A 19516-nucleotide genomic window follows, 5' to 3' on the forward strand; every position below is an offset into this window, starting at 1 on the left:
TGCAAACCCTCTTTGCATAAAAAAGGTGAGTGTGGCTTTTCTATACTCCGTTCATGATCCCCAGTGGTTGAGCCCATTTGACATAGATTGCCAAAAAGCAGAAGCAGACATCGATGGTACAGAAGATATGAGTATCTGTTTTGACTTTTACACCAATCAGGTTCTTTTGCCCCTGAGTCTTGAGTCAAGAGTCATTTGATCTCGAGTATCTGCCGATACCGAGGCCCGATCCGATACTTTTGTGCTATCTTGCTGTGATATCCTGTGCCTGCCTGTCCTGTGTCACAGGGCATATATGTTACTAAAATGACTTGTGCAAAAGTGTGTGTGTTTGTGTGTGTAGCGCTTACCGCATCAACTGCCCCTTTGCACAGGTAATACTTCCACAAACTGCCCAAAACGCATTGCCGCAGATTCTTACTCTATACTTTCGTTCAAACTGGTAATTTTCACAAAGCACCCACCACATTCCAGTCTCGAACCCAGGACCTCTCACACCCGAACCAACAATCACACCCCTACATTACAAGCCAGAGAGCCATCCTGCGCAGCACTATGCTGGATTCATCCGCCGACATGCGTTAACGTTGACAACCCTATATATCCGAGTCCTGATCGGGAGGTAGCGTCTGATTCTGATTGAGTCTGAAACCACATAATCGGGCCTGATTTGCGATCACGTGATCGGATCGGGACATCCCTAACTTGTATAAACCTTAGTGATCTATATTTGATGTATAGATTTATATGATTTGTTTCCAATTTACTCTTTGTTGTCACAGGTCAAGAATTTGGAATTTCTTCATTGTAAACATTTAAAATCTCTGTTTTGTTGATTGCGGGCACATTAGCATGTATTTAGCACTTAGCTTCCACGTGCACTTGCACCTTATTGTCATCGCCTAACATTTTACCATAAGAATTCATCTAGTTCAGTGAAATATGAAAGATGAATTCCAACTATACAACCAGTCTGACTGTCTGTTGCAGATATTGTCATTGAAATACCAGCACCTCATACCTACAGTGGTGGTCATTTGATCAGGAAAACAAGCCTAAATCTTCAGAATGTTACCGCTACTCGTATAATACAGACATGAAGGTCATTAGTCCTGCGAGACTTTTGGCTCAATGACATTTCAACAAGCCCAGTCAGTCATTCCTCAGTAATGAATATGTTAGTGTCTGGTCTAGCCTGTGTAATTTTTCCCTCCTTTTATCACAAGGATGCAGGCCGACACAGCCGTGGCATACGTTCAACAGACAAACAGGCTCTGCCAACAAGACGGAGTCTTTATGGATTTCCTACCTCTCTGTTAATATTCAAATACTTATGCCCACCGCCACTGTGTGTGTGGGTACCCGTGCTACATTATCAAACGCATGGGTATTGATAACAATTCAAAGGACCCTCTTGACCCGCTGGTTCTAATCACCATCATAATCCACCCACTAGGCTATCGCTCGCCTCCTCCATGACAGACCGCTGGTGGTTGCATCACCAATGGGCTCATTAAGTGTTGGTGTCAAGGGAAGCCGATTTTATGGTGGAGGTAGGTTGGTGGACATTAATTAGTCCAACACTTGGCCATATGCATTATTCAGTTGTGTAGGAGGTATTTTGGCCAAAGAACGCCAGAAAGAAAAATGTGATTACTTCACTCTTCGCCTCCATATGAAGTGATTTGCTGCTAATCACACCATTTACATTTCCACATCTGAAAGCTCCTTCATTTTGCTTGAAAGGCACTGCAGTTATTACACTCGCAACAATTTGGTTTCTTTTTATCGTAGGATCACTGGGGTAAATAAAATCTGTTTTGCCAGTTAGTCAGATGATGAGCAACACTAAAATAAAGGCGGAGGTTGGTGAAGAAACACATCCAAGCTTTAATGGATCATTAGAGACAAATTTTGGCTGAAAAAAAATCGTCTTGGATGACATCTTGATGTAATAAACTGCCCCAGCGAGGTTTTAGATGAAGCTCTGAGGACGACTGCCAGCAGTGAGAAGATGCTGGCACACTCAGGCTAAACAAGAATTTTTAAAAGACATAAATACATAAATAGACATTTGGCACCAAGTCAAATCTTTAAACTCAACAAGACCGTGAGGTATAAGGAGCACTGAGTCAAACCAACATTAGTGGCCACATTCACAAATATTAGTGCTGTTTGAAAGGTCTTAGGAAATTCTGCCTGAGTTCAGATACGACCATTGATACAAGAAGACTTTTACATCACAAAGGACTAATGTCACCTTCACAGTCAATATTAGGATGTTAAATCAGTCTTACAACTTAAAATGGCAGCCACCTACATTGGATTCTGGGAAAGAGGTTTATTTTTATTGCTGGTTTTTTACATCTTGCTGAACTTGTTGCTGCAGGCAGCAGTGTTGTGTTGTTTTGCGTTCCTTGTTCAAGTTCGCACACTCTCCCCGAGAATACACAGGGATACACCTGCTTCCTCCCACATACAAAAGACGTGCATGGGCTAACGTGCGTTAGGTTGATGATTGACTATAAATTGGTCATAGGTGTCAGTGTGACTGGTTGTTTGTCTGTGTGTGTGTGTGTGTGTGTCACTCCAACATCTACCTGCTTCAATGCCAAGCTGCATACAGCTCGCCCAAGTTTCGAACCCAGGACCTCTTGCACCCAAAGACGCTGATTAAGCCGCTACACTACGACAACAGCTGGTCACACCGGTGCACCCTCAGATATAGAGGTCGTGAATTTGACCAAGATTTGCTTCCAAACTAGCTGACATTTAAAAATATGCTGACAAGTTCAGAATATACAACCCTGTAAAGCTACGAGGGACTAATAGACTGAATCACAGATATCAACCTGGACTCCAAGTTAACCTTAAAGTCGTACAATAGAACGTGAAAATTGCTAAAGGTTTTACTTGCAGAACATCATTCACAGCAAAGATTGAAAAACATCTTTGGCTGACACACATGAGCAAGGGGGGGATTTTAAATTTCTTCTTTTCAGCAATCAGTACAAATCAGAGCAAACCCAAGAACACGTGAGGATGAATATTTAAAAAAAAAAACTAATTTCAGTTCAACTTTAACATTTTCTAGTTTGATGGTTAGCCCAAATTATACATTAGTCCTGCAACAGCCATCTGCCAAGCCAAGAGATGAGGGGGGAAGTGAAAGGCAATCATCACTACATTTTATTAACAACTCCATTTAAATAGCTTGGTGGCAGCAGCAATCTGCAGAGGGCACCTTCAGCAATCAACAGCATTTGAGCACAGCTGCCATATGAGGTGCGCTATGGGTAGCGCGGCGAGCTGAACAATACGATTAATTCCACAGGATAAGAGAAAAAAGAAGAAATTCCACAATCACAGTTCCACAACCCTTTTTCTATGCACAGGTCCGTTTGAAAAAGTCCTTCATTTAATAATAATTGATAGAGAGGAATTGTGAACAGTGGATGTGAGGTAGTGCACTGGTGGCACACTCCCTCTCTTTCTCTCCACTGCCCGTTTTTCCTCCTCTCTCCAGAATTGTATTTTGTGCTTGAGTGAATTAGGTGATCATTTTTTATCTTACATGCCGCGCTGGCTTCTGGAGTTTCTAGCTCCAAGGAAATTGGAGGGGAAGAAGAAGTCGAACATTTATCGCATGCCGAGGTTAATCTCCTGAAATGGTGGGATTTGGTCAGAGAGGAAGTAGAAAATCCACGCTTGCACTCGCGAGCTGCATTACAGTCACATTTCCAGTGTTATTTTTTTCCTCTCTCTCCCTCTCTCTCTCTCTCTCGATCCTGCCGTCCTCGTGGTGGAAGTAAAACCCTTCAAGCTGAACAGCGGTGACAAGACGAAGTAGCAATGCATAAATTAAGGCAGCGACTGGACTCATCACTCACTGTCTGATGCACTAATAATACTACGCTCGCTGTGTGATCATCTCTCATTGCTGTTGTTAATGCCTCAAATGGGAGCATACACCTGCAGTGTTGTATTCTGTCTGGAAGCAGTGCGTGTGAGGTGTTCACAACACTCCCGCAGACAGCTGAGGATTTCAACACGAGCGCTGCTAATTGCTCAACTTCACGAAAGAAAAAAAAAAAAACCTGTTGACAAATCAAGTGAAGGTGTCAGTCTCAATACTGCAAATACATAAACATAAGTAAAAAAAACGTCAGTGTTGACTGAGAATTTCTGATCTTGGCAAACGAGTCTCACATGACAAAAGAATGTGTCATCCCATCACTGTGTGATCTGGAGATCAATGAGATTTCCAAGTCTATTTCCTGAAGATCATGGCTGAGAATTATGGCTGCTGCTCTGAATCCCAGGAAGAATGAAAGAAACATACAGTATTGGTGTCTCCAAAATGCTGCAGCCATGTATATCGGGGCTGCAACGATTATTCCAGTGCTCGAGTAATATTTAAAGGCAAAATGCATCGAAAACCAATGAAGTATTCGATGACTCGTTAGTGACGTCATCAAATGGCGTGCCAGTATAACACATTTGCAGGGGAGAATGATTCTCTGGCTCATGGTATAGCGCGATGATCGGTGTTTCGGGTGTAAGAGGCCCTGGATTCGAAATTCGGGTGAGCCGTTTGTAGGTCGGTACGTAGTAAGTGTTTAGATTTGTCGTCAATGTGTTTCGGGCATGGAGGCGGGCGTGCTGCAGCCGTATTTATGGGAAAACTATGACATTGACGTGTGATCCGATTACTCGAATAATCGCAAAAATAATCGGCGACTATTCGATTAGCAAAATAGTCGTTTGTTGCAGCCCTAATGTGTATACATGAGTAGTCATTCGAGTGTTTTCTTACTAGCCAGCCTCCCCTTGTCCTGTAAAAAGCCTTCTCTATGATTGCAGGGGATCTGTCAAATCATTTTGCAGCCTCTAAAGCCTTTTGACCTGTTTTCTGTATCAACAGAAAACATCAGTCACATTAATGTTCCAGCCACTTTCATCTGTACTTTCCTTTTTTTTACTTTTTTAAACCCAAGCACTGGAGAGGCTGCTCGCAGTAAACATATGCCTGACTAGACAGCTGATGGTGAAGAGCCAGAAGTCGGAGATTAAGTGGATCTGTGTAGGAGATTTATACCTGCACTTTATGGCATTTGCAAATGTCTGCCTTCGTAGTGGCAGAGTAATTCCGTCCTGTCATATTTGTCTTTAGAAATTGTAACAAATTATAGTGAGTTTGCAGGAGACGAAACTCTTCTTAACCATTTTCTTGCCTCCTTCTTCCTTTTTTTTTTTTTTTTTTTTTTTTCCCGGGCCGCAGAGATAAGTCGCTGATGGCAAGGATTGCAGGCCCATCCATTTACAGTGTGTGGCAGGTGACAGGAAGACATGTTTCATTCTGCCTCGCGCCGCCTGATGTGGTCCCCCCCGTTTCCCTTCTCTGTCTATTCTCTCTCTCCTCTGCTCCCCCAGCTCTCACCCTTACATCACCCACCCCCCTTTTCTTTTGACTTTCTCCCTCCTCCTTCTAGAGGGGTGCCTGTCAGCATAACTCAGCCCTTCAGCTCAAGGGACAGGATAGGGGTAATTGGGGTAGAAGTGTCTGTTGTGTGTGTGTGTGTGTCAGTGTGTGTGTGTGTTTATGTGTGTGTGTGAGACGGTGCTTTCACGGCAGACATAACTGCTGTTCTCTTTTCCACTACCTGCTAATGAGGTGTGACTTGTGGAGAGTTGGACAGACGACTGTACCCTCCCACCTCCTACACACACCTCGCAGTGACCCTCTCTTTTCTCCTCTCCCCTCTGATTTTTCAGTCAACAGATGCCGCTGGTACATCAGTCACACACAAACAAAGACTAAGACCTTACACAAATTGACCCAGATTGCACATGGCTTTAACAAACACAGCCAATCCAAAGCAGTAGTGCCATGTAAGCACTGATAGGAGCAGAAAGTAGTTAAAGCAACAGCTAAAAAAGATGGAAACAGCTGGAAACAGGTGTTCCAACTGACATGTGAGCACTGACGGCAGTTCAGTCAGGGCTACTTTAGTCAAAGTAAAGCACATTTCCTTTCTACAATAGTACGGCTCTGTTCTGGGACTTTTGTGACTCTCTGTGTGCATATGGAAAGCCTAAGGCAGGGAGAGCTGCGGCAAAGACCTCTCCACTGGGAAGAGAATGGAGCAGGCATCACTGATATCACTTATGACATTGATTAAGTCAGACATAGCATAGAAAGAAGGACCTGGGGTGGAAATGTGTTAAGAGGTAGCTTGAAGAAAAGAAAAGGCAGTTGAAAAAGGATGTCTGACATTTTTAAAGAATGTAATAAAGAAAATCATATGGGCTGAGAACAGCTGATGTACAGGGACTCCGGGCCGAGCTTGGCTTCATGTCCCGCCTGATGTGGAACATGAAATCTTGACTGAAGAGTAGATGATTATAGAAGGTAGAATTTTAGCTAGATGCTGTATTTTCATCTTTCTTTCACTGATCTGAACTCATCAGGTTTCATATAGGCATGCATAGAGTTTCCATTGGCGAGGTACTTCTGGAGGGAAGAGGTCAGTTAAGTGTCCATACCTGACAACTAAAATTACAGTTCTCTTTGATTACTGCTCTATGCTAAATATACGAAGTGAGAAGCCTGTACATTAAAGCATATTACTTAATTCAACTAAACTATCCATGCAATACTAGTTCCCAGCCTCAGTGCACAGTGTTTATATATATTATGTACATTATGTTCTATATCTATCCATACACACATGACCTATGTTATGACATGACATGAATTAGTGGATGCCACAGAAATTGCTACCTTAAATCCTGTATATTTCAAACATCAGAACTTCAGAAAAAACTGGAGCCGCAAGCACTGGAAACTCCATTCTAATGATGTTAAAACTGCTTTTAACCACATTTAATATTGATTTATTAGCTCTCTTAGATATGACTGACAAATCTAATACAATAAAATTGTCATTGTTCATGTTTTGTGGCAGGTTTAGAGCATGGAGGTTTCGTAAAAAGCACTAGTACTGTATGGGTATGGTAAACAAAAACAAAACCAACCCAACAAAACTGGAACATTTGTAGTGTGCCAAACTTTCCTGCACTCACCCTGACATCTTTGGTGACATCTTATGAGCATTCACCCAGTGCACTACCCGTCCCTCAACCTGTCAGCTGCTCTAACAAACCACTTCCTTGCTATGGTGGCTAACACTTTAGCAGCGAGGCCGATGGTCTCATCGCTCAACTACAAAAGTGCCTGTGTACAATATCTCCTCTCATTAAGTCAGCTGTAATGCGTCCCCCAGGCAGGAGTCACCCGTAATGTGAAGCCGTGTCATTAGCTCTGTCACGTCACTTTCATTTAGCAGCTATCCAGCAGCATTACGCGCCTATTTGAGAGCTCGGGCCCCACGGCTTACATCAGCATGTCCAATGACTTATTCCTGCTTAGCAGTTCACATTTCCCCAACTTTCACTCATTATGGGTGTTCTATGAAAACATATTCCCAGCAGATCTTAGCCAATTTAATCTTTTGTTAAAACGTGTGAGGTAGAGCTGTAATCTAATAAACCTCATTAGCAGGAAATAAAGCTTGATGAAGACTGCTAACTACTCTGCCCTGGCCCCCTCAAGAAATTACTAATCAATGACCAGCTACCAACTAATTGCTCAAGTAGATCTGATGACCACTTTCCAAGTAAAAATATGGGAACACAGGTGTCACTGTTCGCTGTTTCAACTGCCAACTGTTCAAAGAAACTTGCTGCTCTGCGATGCTTTCAAGTCTAATAATTTCCTGTCAAATAACAGAGTAGTTCATTAATTTACACATCCAGTCTTTGCTAAAGAGGTTTACAGTAATCGAATACAACAGTAGTTTAAGAAAATTGCCTTAAGAAACTGTAACATGAATTAAAACAATATTACGATTGAGCTAAAGTGATTAGACGAGGAATGTTGCACCATCAGAAGCAAAAACAGCCCCCAGGCATGAATGGTAATATGAGTATGCTGCAGTGCACTCTATTCAAATCCACATTTAGACAGTCGCTGGTGTCTTTACATACTTCAAATAAAACGCCTTTAAAAAAAACAACTTCTGTGTGTTCAGGCGTTTTGTCAGAGGGAAACCAGAGGAGAGAAAAAGTGGCCCTGAGCGGCAGGTTGGAAGCGCTCATTCGAAACCAAAGAGGAAATTTCAGATGAAAACAGTCACCTGGGCGGGTGACGGCGAGCCGGTTATTGATTTGTCCTTGCAGGTGTCCGTCTGAGACAAACTAGGAGGAATTCTCTGGAGGTGATTATTAGCGGTGAACACATGTCAGCAGCTGGCCCATTAGAGAGCATTGCTACCCCTGGACTGAAAGGAAGCAGGGGAAAAACAGTGAGGCGCCGGAGACACCGACAAATAAATCACTGACCGCTCACATTAGCTGAGCAGCTTTATAGATCAGATACAGCCCAGTCTGCTGCGAGGACTGTGAGTCTTCACTTAAAGGATGGGAGGGTAAAACAATGTATAAATCAAGATCAAGTGGTTGTAAACCTTCAGTTTCAACAGTGCCCACACTGGTAAATGATTGTCATCTTGTTTTTTTTATCATGTATCCTCCTGCAGACATAATGACATCTAGAAAAAAGTTCTTCCCTGTATCTTTAAGACTATGAAGGCGTTTGGATTTATGGATTGTCAATATCACAATGTGGCAAACGTGTGTGTGATAGTGCTGATGACACTCTCAAAGCAGACGCAAATTAAACGAGCCCCCCCCCCCTCCAGTAACAGTGGAAACATACGCCTCTGGCAGTGCTCTATTAGCCAGGCTGCTTATTTGTTAACAGACTGGATTAATGTGCTGCACTTGGTATGGGAGGCCACCTGCTCGGGCAGTGAAGTATTCACAGGCTCACCGGCCTGCTCACTAATCTGCCTCTGAGGATGATTGCAGGTTTCTATGGCATGATAAGGCCAGCTTTTCCTGCTCTCTTCCCTCGTGCTCCAGGAACATTAGTGAATGGTTAATTTCATCACTTCAGGGACTCTTGACCCCCAGAGGTTGCCTTGACTCCTCTGGACGAGCAGGCCGACCAGCATGCTAATACAGGAAACATAAGATCGTCATCGGAAATCCAACAGGAACATGTTTCTGAGGACCATTTTACTGTTCTTTCAAAGAAAGTCTTCTTAATTAAACCAACTGGCATACAGCTATTCATCTAAAATTGTTGACCATACATTGTGTCAAGTGCTTGTGAGAGTCACATAAAGAGCTTCATTCACTCAATAGTAAATCAGCTTCAGCAAGCTGAAAGGAACCCATCAGCTGATTCTGTCAATACATTGAATAGTTTTAAATGAATTTAAATAAACACCAGTGTTCTGTGATGAATTATGTGCCCAAATTAAAGAATGCACAACTCTACAGAACAATAAGCCACATTCCTGGGTGAAAACAATGAGTCAACATCACATGTCACTCTGATGCACAACCTACACAACTATATTAAGATGAAGTCGTGAGCTTATGATGCTGATACTTTTAGTGGTGTCCAAGGCAACTTTCTGTTTATCTACAGTATCATACAGTGAGTTAACAAAGAGCTAACTTGAATGGCAGCGAGCCCTAAGGGTTTACAGGCTGCAGGAGGTGCTGATGGGTGGAGGTTCGGGGTATCTTTGCAACACACACACACAGACACACACACTCCGCCACACACAGAGGCGATGTCACGCACTGTCAGGCACCCCGGGGCAGTGCTGCATGTACCATGTCAGGGAAGAGAAATGATCTGTGAATCCTAGGGGAGCAGTCAACTAATGTGCACTGAGCTCTGTGTCCCTGTACAACCTGGATAAGTGACATAAAAGGTTCTCTCCTCCGTTCACGTATCTCTTATTCTTCCCAGACAGCCTCATTGTCCAATGAAGTCACACGTTTTTTTTTCTCTAAAAAATCTTAAATGTAAAATGTCAAAAAGATAATAGCACTGTCTGTTTGGTGGTTTTATCCTGAGTGGAGATGTACAACTGTTCTGTATGCCTGAAAGTCCCATCATTAGCATGTTACAGTGTTTTGTGGGATTGCATGTGTGTGCAGGATTCTCCCTGCTCAGGCCCACACTGCCTTGAAACTGCTTCTTCATCTTAATATATACGAGTACTGTGTTACATTTGCCAGAAATCCATCATTTTACCTTGTAATAGCTCAAAAAAACAAGCACATATCATAAAAGTAAAAATTGTAAAAATGTAAATAGTGGTGTCTTCCTAAAACTCAGTATTGCTAGTGAAAGTATTGAATCATCATCCAAGCTTAGCACCTAAAGGTTTGCACAGTTCTCCTGTAGTGTCAACAACATCAACATCAGGCTAACTTGCTTTACTTTTCAATGGTAATGCTGCTGCTTTACTACTTTACCAGCGTCTACATGAATCATCAGCTGATGAGGAAGCTGCATTTTCACCTGGCACCTGCTAGCTTTAGCTTCAGTCTTCCAGAATGATGTCATTGGATTTAAAATCTGCTTGTTTTCATGGTATCTATGGGCACACGTGAAATTTCCTCATCTACATGTTTCTCAAGTTCCAGGAGTATAAGCATGCACACACTGCTTTTGTCAACAACATAATCTAGATGTCTGAATTTCTTTTGTCATCACAGTGACACCTTGTTGTTGTTGTCTTTGGCTGATAAGTCCTTAAGATGAGAACATTAATTTTAACCCCTGCACACGTTTTCTTTGTGTAGAAGTGTGAGCAAGTCCACCAATTGGAGTTTGAGCCCAGTGACTAAGTAAATAATGAATCGGCGTTCTGTTGGGAGTTGATTCCTCCCTCTTAAGTATTTTCTCTGCTAGCATTTTCAGACTGTGTCTTTGATCTCATCGATTGTGACAGCTGCAATTCTTGTCTTGGTTTGATATGATTTGTTTGGATCGTCTTCCTGGTTCATATATATGCGGCACAGAAGCTGGGGGAAGCTATGAACATGAACAATGTTGCAGGAGCCATCACAAGCTCCTGCAAATCAAACATGGCATGTCAAAGGTGAAACTGACTACAAAGAAGCTTAAAGCACTCGTCAGTCTACCAACTGTAAGGCTACAAACAACCAAGGGTTGGCTACAGTGGTGCACCTGGGTAGGTAAAGACCTGCTATCATTGTAGCTCTCATCATCATCATCATCTCTCATTATAAGCAAACATATTTAACTTTAACATTAACTTTGATCAAGCAGTCATTTGTTTGTTTGAAAGAAGAAAAAGAGAAACAAGTGTAAGACAATATGACAGAGAGACACACAGCCGCCACTTCTCTCTGTGTAGTCGGGTGACAAAGCGCCCCGCCCGAGGCTACAGCCGTCATAAAAGCAGTAATAGAGTGAACACACATTTTCATTAGCTATTGATTCATTTCCAATTCTCCATTAATTTCGGGGGGCCATCACCGCACAGTGGCCTTTCTCCTCCCCAGGCTACGTTTCTCAGCTCCGCCTGACATAACCGTGGTAATTACTGCGCTCCCGCCCCGCAAGCTGTTCACAGTCTCATACTGCAGTAAAAATTGAATGAGTATTCTAGAGGAAAGAAGGAAAAAAAAAAACGCAGATGAAAGGAAGAGAGGGAAGAAGAAAAACATTGACTGAAAAGGAGAAATCAAAGACAGCAAGGCTATCACCTCCAGGCATGTGGCTTGACAAAACAGAATTACAATGGGCGTGAACAATTGCCATTGTGCTATTTCAGCCTTAATTGTCAAAGTGCCCGATCTTGTTCAGATGCTCCGGGTGCAGCGCTGCGGCTGCTACAGTCGGCACAAACTTTTCCTCAGAAAGCGAGGTGAGAGAAGAGGCGTGTAATAACAAGAGCCAGTGACTGAGAGGATGATTCAAGTGAGACCAACCTTCAGGATAATGCTTGAGTCAGAAAGCGAGAGCTACTCGTGCGTTATACAGTACACTTCCTACAGATGGTGATGCAATCCCCCCCCCCCCTCAAGCCACACCCACATACGCTGGATACTTTATTGCCACATCACTCTCAGTGGCTGACAAACACATCAGGATGCATGAGATATATGACAACGTGAGGCTGACCTGTGCTTCAGACTGCTGCTGGATGGGGGGTTATGTGTCAGGTGCCTTGGCTTTTTAGTGGGAGGTCAGGGTCTCAAGTGTCAGATCTAATGAAACAAATGTGTGCAATATGACAAGAGGGTTCTTACCTGACCGGGATGACATCAAGCAAGACATGAAAAAGAAAGAAAGAAAAACGTGATTAGTATTTTGAGATACTCAGCAATAAATACAACATATGTTGTAGTTAAATACACACACACACTCCATTTCCTTTTCACTGAGGGAAAACGAAAACATGCCATGCAGACTTAAAGTCCACATATAGTGAGAGACACATGTTTTGTAAGTGGGGAAACATTATTATTCTGCCATAACCTGCACAGGAAAGCACCACTGTTCATTGCACTGGAGGCTACCCAGCGGTGCGGAGGGGGAGAAAAAAAAAATGAACTCCACTACGTTCATCTATCACAGTAGCTGCCTCCCATGCTCCACGAAAGATGAAAAAAGGGGGAAACAAATGGCAAAGCAAATCAATTACACGAAAAAGAATCATGTCACCTGTCAAATATACACTGTGTTCTGTGTCATTCTGTTTTTTTTTTCCCCTCCTTCCAACGGCGCACATTTTCGAGATTGAATTTTGAAAACCTTATACATTATTAACACCCTTCATGCTTCATCAATTTACAGAGGTAGGTTCTTTTATTTTTTTCCCTCCCTCTTATTTTTGATGAGACAAAATCCAATAAACACTTTGTTTGTTCTTGGCTGTCTGTGATTTTTTTCTTTTTTAATCCAACATATTAACATCCATATGAAATTCAACAGGGAGCCTCCTTCACACTCACAATAGGCTGGAGAAAGGAAAAATCAAGCATTAACCATGCCGCCCATTTAAGCCACCCATTTAAGAGCCCCATGATGTCGGCTTGAGAGGTTGGACTGACAGCGCTACTGTGGCTAACTGGGGGGAAAAAAAAAAAACGCACATGAAGAGTTTTCATATCCGCTCAGATTAAGGGTACTTGGAAGAAGGGTGAAATAACGACGGCGTTGTCAAGGAAACAAGTGCCACAACGACACCTTAATCTGGAGAAATATAATTGGAAAAGGAGTGATAAACATCTTTCTATCTGAGCGTGTGATGTAGTGAACGGTATTCGAAAAGGAATCCGCCTGAGCACTCATTACTGGAGTTATTGTACGAATAACACTAATGAATACATATGGAGATACGTCCTGAGGGGCTTTAAAGAAGGAACTCTGAGCAGCCTTCTAGGGCTTTCTTACAGGATGAAGTAATGCTCAAAAAAAGGCTTCTTGCACAGTCATGTGTTGCATATAAATGTGATGAGCATCAGTGTAAATGGCACTTGTAATAGAAAATGACTCTGCAAAACAAGTGTACAGGTGCACGCCACACATGCTGTTCTGCTCGTCTCTTCGGGTGCACGCACTCTGTTTGAGTCCACAACACGAGCAAGTCACACGGTGGGACAGAGTATCATTAGCAACTCAACCTTCACAGATGAAAAAAGAAGTCATAAAGAACTCTGTGCAAAATGACATGCAAATAAGGAAGAACTCAAGAAATCTTTGCCATCTCTCGCCAATTATCTTGTTAATTACAAGCCATTGTGAAGGGCTCCCACTGTCGACGGGCTCTCTGATTATACAGTGCATTTGTCCCCACTTTCCTACAGCCTAATCAGTAATTACTACCTGCAGCTGCAGCTCAGTACAGAACGAGGCTTGGCCATCTTGGGACAACAGGGAACACTGTTTGAGAGATCCTGGGCCTGTCAGCATCAAACATATTTAGTTCACTCAGTAGGAGTGTGTTGCTGGAGAAGCCAGGTCTTGTGGGAGATAGAACGTGAGTTTCCTAACAGGCAACAAATTTTCACAGCTCTATTGATGAGTAATGCTTAAATCACGATGGTTTTAATTTGGCAGTTAAGTAAAAACAAAAGGTTTGAGAATGAGTAATTAACAAAAAACTGTGGTTTAACTACTCGTGGTCATAACGTGAAAAAAAAAAGAAAAGACGGAAACTGCCACTGTTGACCTTTAAAGCAATCACATTGTGGTCCATTACTAAAAACCAATCCTGTTGACAGCATTTATGTGTAGCCGCAATGTTACAGTTTAGCACATTTAAATGTAGTATTTGGAGAGATTTATGCTATGCTAATGCAACACTGCTATTAAAGGTAGGGTAGGCGATTTCATTCTGATGCACTTTTTGTTAAATTAATGTAACTTCTATTTACAATCCGATAGCAACCAATTAGTTTCGCTTTAAAACGACGAATACTGAACATCTGTGGAAGCTATAAAACGCTGCTCTGCGCGCACCAGAGAAGTACGTGCATAATGGACGAAGTCACAGACCGCAGCTCGTCTTTAGGTAATGCGCGTCCATGTGATTGGGAGGCGTGGCTTCGGGGTGAGCTCCCAGAGAAAGGGGCGTGTGTTTACTTTCGAAATCTGGCTGACTCTCACTGAGTTTTCAAAATCTCCTACCCTACCTTTAAGTGTTTTATTTTATCAGTTGCAGAAGAACGCAACTCAACTGTTGTCTGCACTCACATATAATAATGCATAATAATTAACACATTGGTTCTATGTTTTATTAGGTATTATCACACAGCTGTGTTAAATACTCTATCCTGATTGGTCACTCGTAGCTTTCTGTGCTCAGGTATGTCTGAACAACAAGGAGCTCCTTTGCAACACAGACTATGGACATTGTTCTGATCACAAGGAAGGATCATCTCCAATTTGCTAAAAACATTTAGCAGGAAGAGGAAGGAGTTAAATGTACACCGCCTGACCAAACTTGAACTAAATGCAGGTTTTTGGTCTAGGATGTGGTGACATTCTTCCTTTAAAGCAGCATGTTGTGACCTGCTTCCTCTCCAGGTTTATTCAGCAGTAGAATCATGATGTGCAGCTGCAGCCGTGTTCTCACTCTGCTTACAGCAGCGACTCTGCCCTTTGCCACCGCTGCAAAAAACCGAGGAGTATGTCTACAGTAGCAATCCTCTGGGCGATTACATTTAAAAGGCCCTCTGGCTGTATTTAGCTGCTATCTCTGTGCCTATATTCCTCAGGGCAAACTACAATCTGCTTCCTGGTTAACACGCCTCTGCATCCATGACACCTACAGGGTTATCATTTGAGAAGTCACCATGATTTATAGTAATGCCTTGTTTTTTTCGTGAGAAGCTTGTGTCAGTTTGGGACACAATGGGCCAATGGACAATGCCGGCTTCACACCTGGGGGTGGTAAGTGTTTGTAAAAAGAATATTTGGTGTTTGGTATCTTAAAAAAATAAGAAGGTACAACCAAGCCTGGGTCTGAATTATTGTAATAAGTTCCAACTCTTATAGAAAATGCGAGAAATCTTCTTTCCTATTCTGCTCCTGGCATTGAGGGTCATGACCTGTACCACTCCACCCACCAGCACCCAGAGAGGAGGACTGGCTCTCTGGTGGAAAGCAATGCATATCAATGGGGCAGCTCTATTTAAGAGCAGGTAAGGAAGATGATCACCTTCGTTATCAAAGGTAGGTGGGTGGATGGGAAGGATGGGTTCTATTTGACTGCCACCAAGGTCAGAGAAGGTTGAGAAGGGCGTTAGGTATTATGACTCAGACCAGAAGGCTCCACTGGATGACTGATGGGGAAACAGTCTGGCCTTCGTCTTTCTCTTCTCTCAACAGAGGAGATCCGCCTGTCTGTGAAATACAGTATAAGCTTCAGTTTCAAGTACACCGTGGGGGTTATTTATGACTTGGGCTTGGTCACATGTCATTTGGCAGGGGTAGTATTATGACACTATGACATGCTAATGAAAGCCGAGGCATCTTTTCACACCAGTAAACCTGAGACTCTCACATATTCAAAGCTCTTCAGTGGCCAGTAAATACACAGAATATTGTCTTGGTGGAGAAGCGGTGGTGCATTTGACTGCTTGTGTGTCTGATTGTGTGTGTGTGTGTGGTTATGGGTAAGTGTGGCTAGTCAAACAGGAAACAACCTGGCGACCTTCAGAGGTCAGGGCTCCACTGTCAGCCTATTAATCATGGCTGTGTCTTGCTCGTCTGCTGCCGTCAAAAGGCAGACTGGCTGAGCTCGATGTGCTTAGCGCTAAGTGTCAGGTTAAACATCCAGCACTCAGTGCCCACATGTCTGCTCTGTCAAAGAACAAATCCCCTAACAGATAATCAAATGAGCCTGAAGATGAGCTGCAGACAATCTAGTTATAAAATTATAGATAATCTGAGGAAAAATCAAACTTATCCACCTCATAACAATAAATCCAAGAGTTTTGCTAGCCTGGGAGCTAAATACCCTCTGCCTGCAGAAAATAAACACAGTAGATTTAGTAAACAATGTAGTGATTTGATGACGCTTGTGTGATTTTAAGGCAACACTGATGTGCTACTTTATCGAGGAAGGCCGATAGCATGGCACCTGAATGTGTCACTGATTGGATCAATCGTTTTCATGAGGTCAGCAGCTGATGTCTTTTTCTGTGACCATACATCAGGTATAAAAGCAGTGACTGACATAAAGGCACAAAACATAGCTAAACGTTGTTAAATGGTGCTCCTAATGTAATATTAATATTTTAATACTACAAGCCAACATACAGCTGAATCATTTCTCCTATACGGTTACATGATGTAATGGTCTTGGTATGCCATATTTAAAGGGCACTGCAATCACTTTGAGAAAAATTTCAAGACTAGTCATGCATTAAAAAAAATCACCAGTTTTGTTAAGAGTTATTAAATATCAGTGTATGATGATTGAGGTGCTTACTCACTTCCTGCAGCCTGATATTTTTGTCAGTCCCTACATCTCTAAAATGTTAAGCAGTGACAAAAAACTGTATTTCAAAATCAGGTGGACAAAACTATAAATGGCTCTAAGTGAAGAGATGCCTGTGTTTAAAAGTGGAAAGATTGGAGAGTGATGGATAAATGAAGAGGAATGACAGAGTGGAGGCATATCACTTCTGCAGCCTTGATAAGTGTGCAGGTATAGCACATGGGAAGGGGAGCAGTGAGTGTGAGGAGGTGAACAAGTGTGGCAGGAAGAGGAACGCTGGATGGCAAGATGGGGGATGGATGGATGGATGGATATGGAGAGGAGAGGAGAGGAGAGGAGAGGAGAGGAGAGGAGAGGAGAGGAGAGGAGAGGAGAGGAGAGGAGAGGAGAGGAGAGGAGGGAGAATGCTTCAGTGGCTTCACTTGACAGCTGAGTGAGAGGGGAAGCGAATGGCTACTCTATGTAATTTGTTAGCGGGTCCATGATGCATGCAGGCATGATACCACTCCATGCCTGGCGAACACAGCACAAACTAGAGAGAGAGAGGGTGAGGCAGACAGACAGAAGAGAGGAAGGAGGGAGGAAACACAGGGGAGGGTTTGACAGATCAGGGTACATCAAGGGAAAGATCAAGGTGTGGAAAGAAGGAGAGATAAAGATAAAGAGCCAGTCCCATGTTTCCAGCCTCTGTCAGCCAGGTGAAACTGACCACATTCCTCCCCCCATTGCCTGCGTAAGGAATAGGTTATTTTGCATTACAGCATCTGCAACCATTGTCTCCCCACTATCTCAACAGCTCCTTCTGCTTTGCTCCGTGGCAGGTGCATCTCATCTTTGTACTCTGGATGCTTCACAGAAACACAGTTTGCCTGAGCTTATCTGAAACTGTGAGTAAAATGACACAAATCCTGTTAATAATGATGCCATGTTGATGTGGGACCTATTTTGTGCGTGTGTGTGTGTGTCTGCGTCAAAGTGTGTTTGCGGCTTGTTGACGTGGGACTGATCCAGGATGCCATGGCAGCTGTCTGCTATAATTACCTGGGAGCCCGATCACACACACACAAACACACACACACCTCCTGATTACCTCATAAGGAAAGGTTTGTCTGATTAGTTTCTGTATTTACACCAAAGACTTGATATTAATGAACATGTGTTCGGTGCTACGCTCCACCCTACTTGGTAACTCTGTGAACATTTGGAAGACAATCTTTCACAACGTTTGAGGAGCATCACTGATTGGATGCCAAATTCAAAATACAAAGAAATGTTTTGACTGGAAAAAAAACTGTTGGATGCTTGTGTATTATTTTCAATTTGAGAATGAGGCTTTATGACCGTTTGTTAGGCAGGAAATGGGAAAAGGAAAGAAGGCGCCTGGCACCCCACCACAGACACCTTGGAAGAGCGCAGACATTACCAGACAACATTTCTGGGGGGCATGTCTACAAGACTGAATGGCTCCATCAACCAAATGCAGACTGCTCTTTGACACACACACGATCCCACCCCGAGCTCTCAGCCCACACCTTTTCCTGCCAAATATTAACATAATGAAATGCACTGTTATTTATGTGTCATCAGACAGTGCAGGACCTCAAAATGAAGCGCTCGTTAGCTGTATGGAACTCTAAATACATCATCAGGTGCCCAATACAGGAGAAACTATACTACAATCAAGATTTTTTTCCACCTCTCCTCTTTTAAATTCCACACATTTGGAATAAAAAAAATGATGCAACCACTTACTCTGTGTATGGATCATTTGCATTTAGTGCATTAGAGAGTAAAGCAAGGGAGCTGTGAAGACGCAGCTGCAGGATGGAAGCTGGACAAATGGCGCTAGAAATGAAAGGGCAAAGTTCAACAAGAGGAGTTGGGCAACATAAAGTGTTGCCTAGAGAGACAGAGAGGGAGGGATGCACTGTGGGTAGTGAGATAGAGGTGATGATGGGACTGCTCTTTCCTGCAGTCCTGCCAGTCCACTGGGTCAGCAAATGATGTCCACTGCTGCCTGCATGCACTCTGAACAGCTAAGAGATCTCAAGGCCCACCACTTAATGTGTTAATGTGACAGACGGCGGTTGAGTGGTTAGTCACAGCCTGCTAGTGTTTGGCCGGATGGCATGAACTGCTGGTGATTTATTAAACAACAGTTGATTTAATGAACAGAAAAAAAACAACAGAATGTAACATTAAGACTACAGCTACGCTAGCGCTTCTTTCAGGCTCAGCTACAGCCCCAAACAGCTAGATTATTGTGCACAAGACATGGGAAACATTCCACCTAGACCTGCAGACAGTCGTCAGTGGATCATTGCCATGATGAAAGCAATGATCCACTGATGTGTGTGAAGTCAGTGTGATGCATCCTCTGGTAACCATGAATATCTAATGGTCTCATTTGATGTCACAGCCTGCACAGTTACCAAATCCATGCTGCTTGACATGACTGAAAATGGTTAAAGTATATTCCATTTAGAATGAAATGGAAAGAGAACTTCATCTCCTGGTCCTTACTCCCACTACGCTCTGTTGATCACAAAGTGGACTCAGGGTTGGGGGACTCTACGTACACAGAAGGAGTGTAAACACTGAGCTTTGTC

The 19516-nt window shown here is 43.0% G+C and overlaps 1 protein-coding gene across 1 annotated transcript in view; it reads right to left on the reverse strand.

Annotated features, from left to right (window-relative positions):
- adarb2 (adenosine deaminase RNA specific B2 (inactive)) overlaps window positions 1–19516 on the reverse strand; it is a 138409-nt gene that overhangs the window by 86920 nt on the left and 31973 nt on the right. The gene's annotated exons all lie outside the window — the stretch shown is intronic.

This window comes from Parambassis ranga, chromosome 20, assembly GCF_900634625.1.
Source record: "Parambassis ranga chromosome 20, fParRan2.1, whole genome shotgun sequence".
Lineage (NCBI taxonomy): Eukaryota > Metazoa > Chordata > Actinopteri > Ambassidae > Parambassis > Parambassis ranga.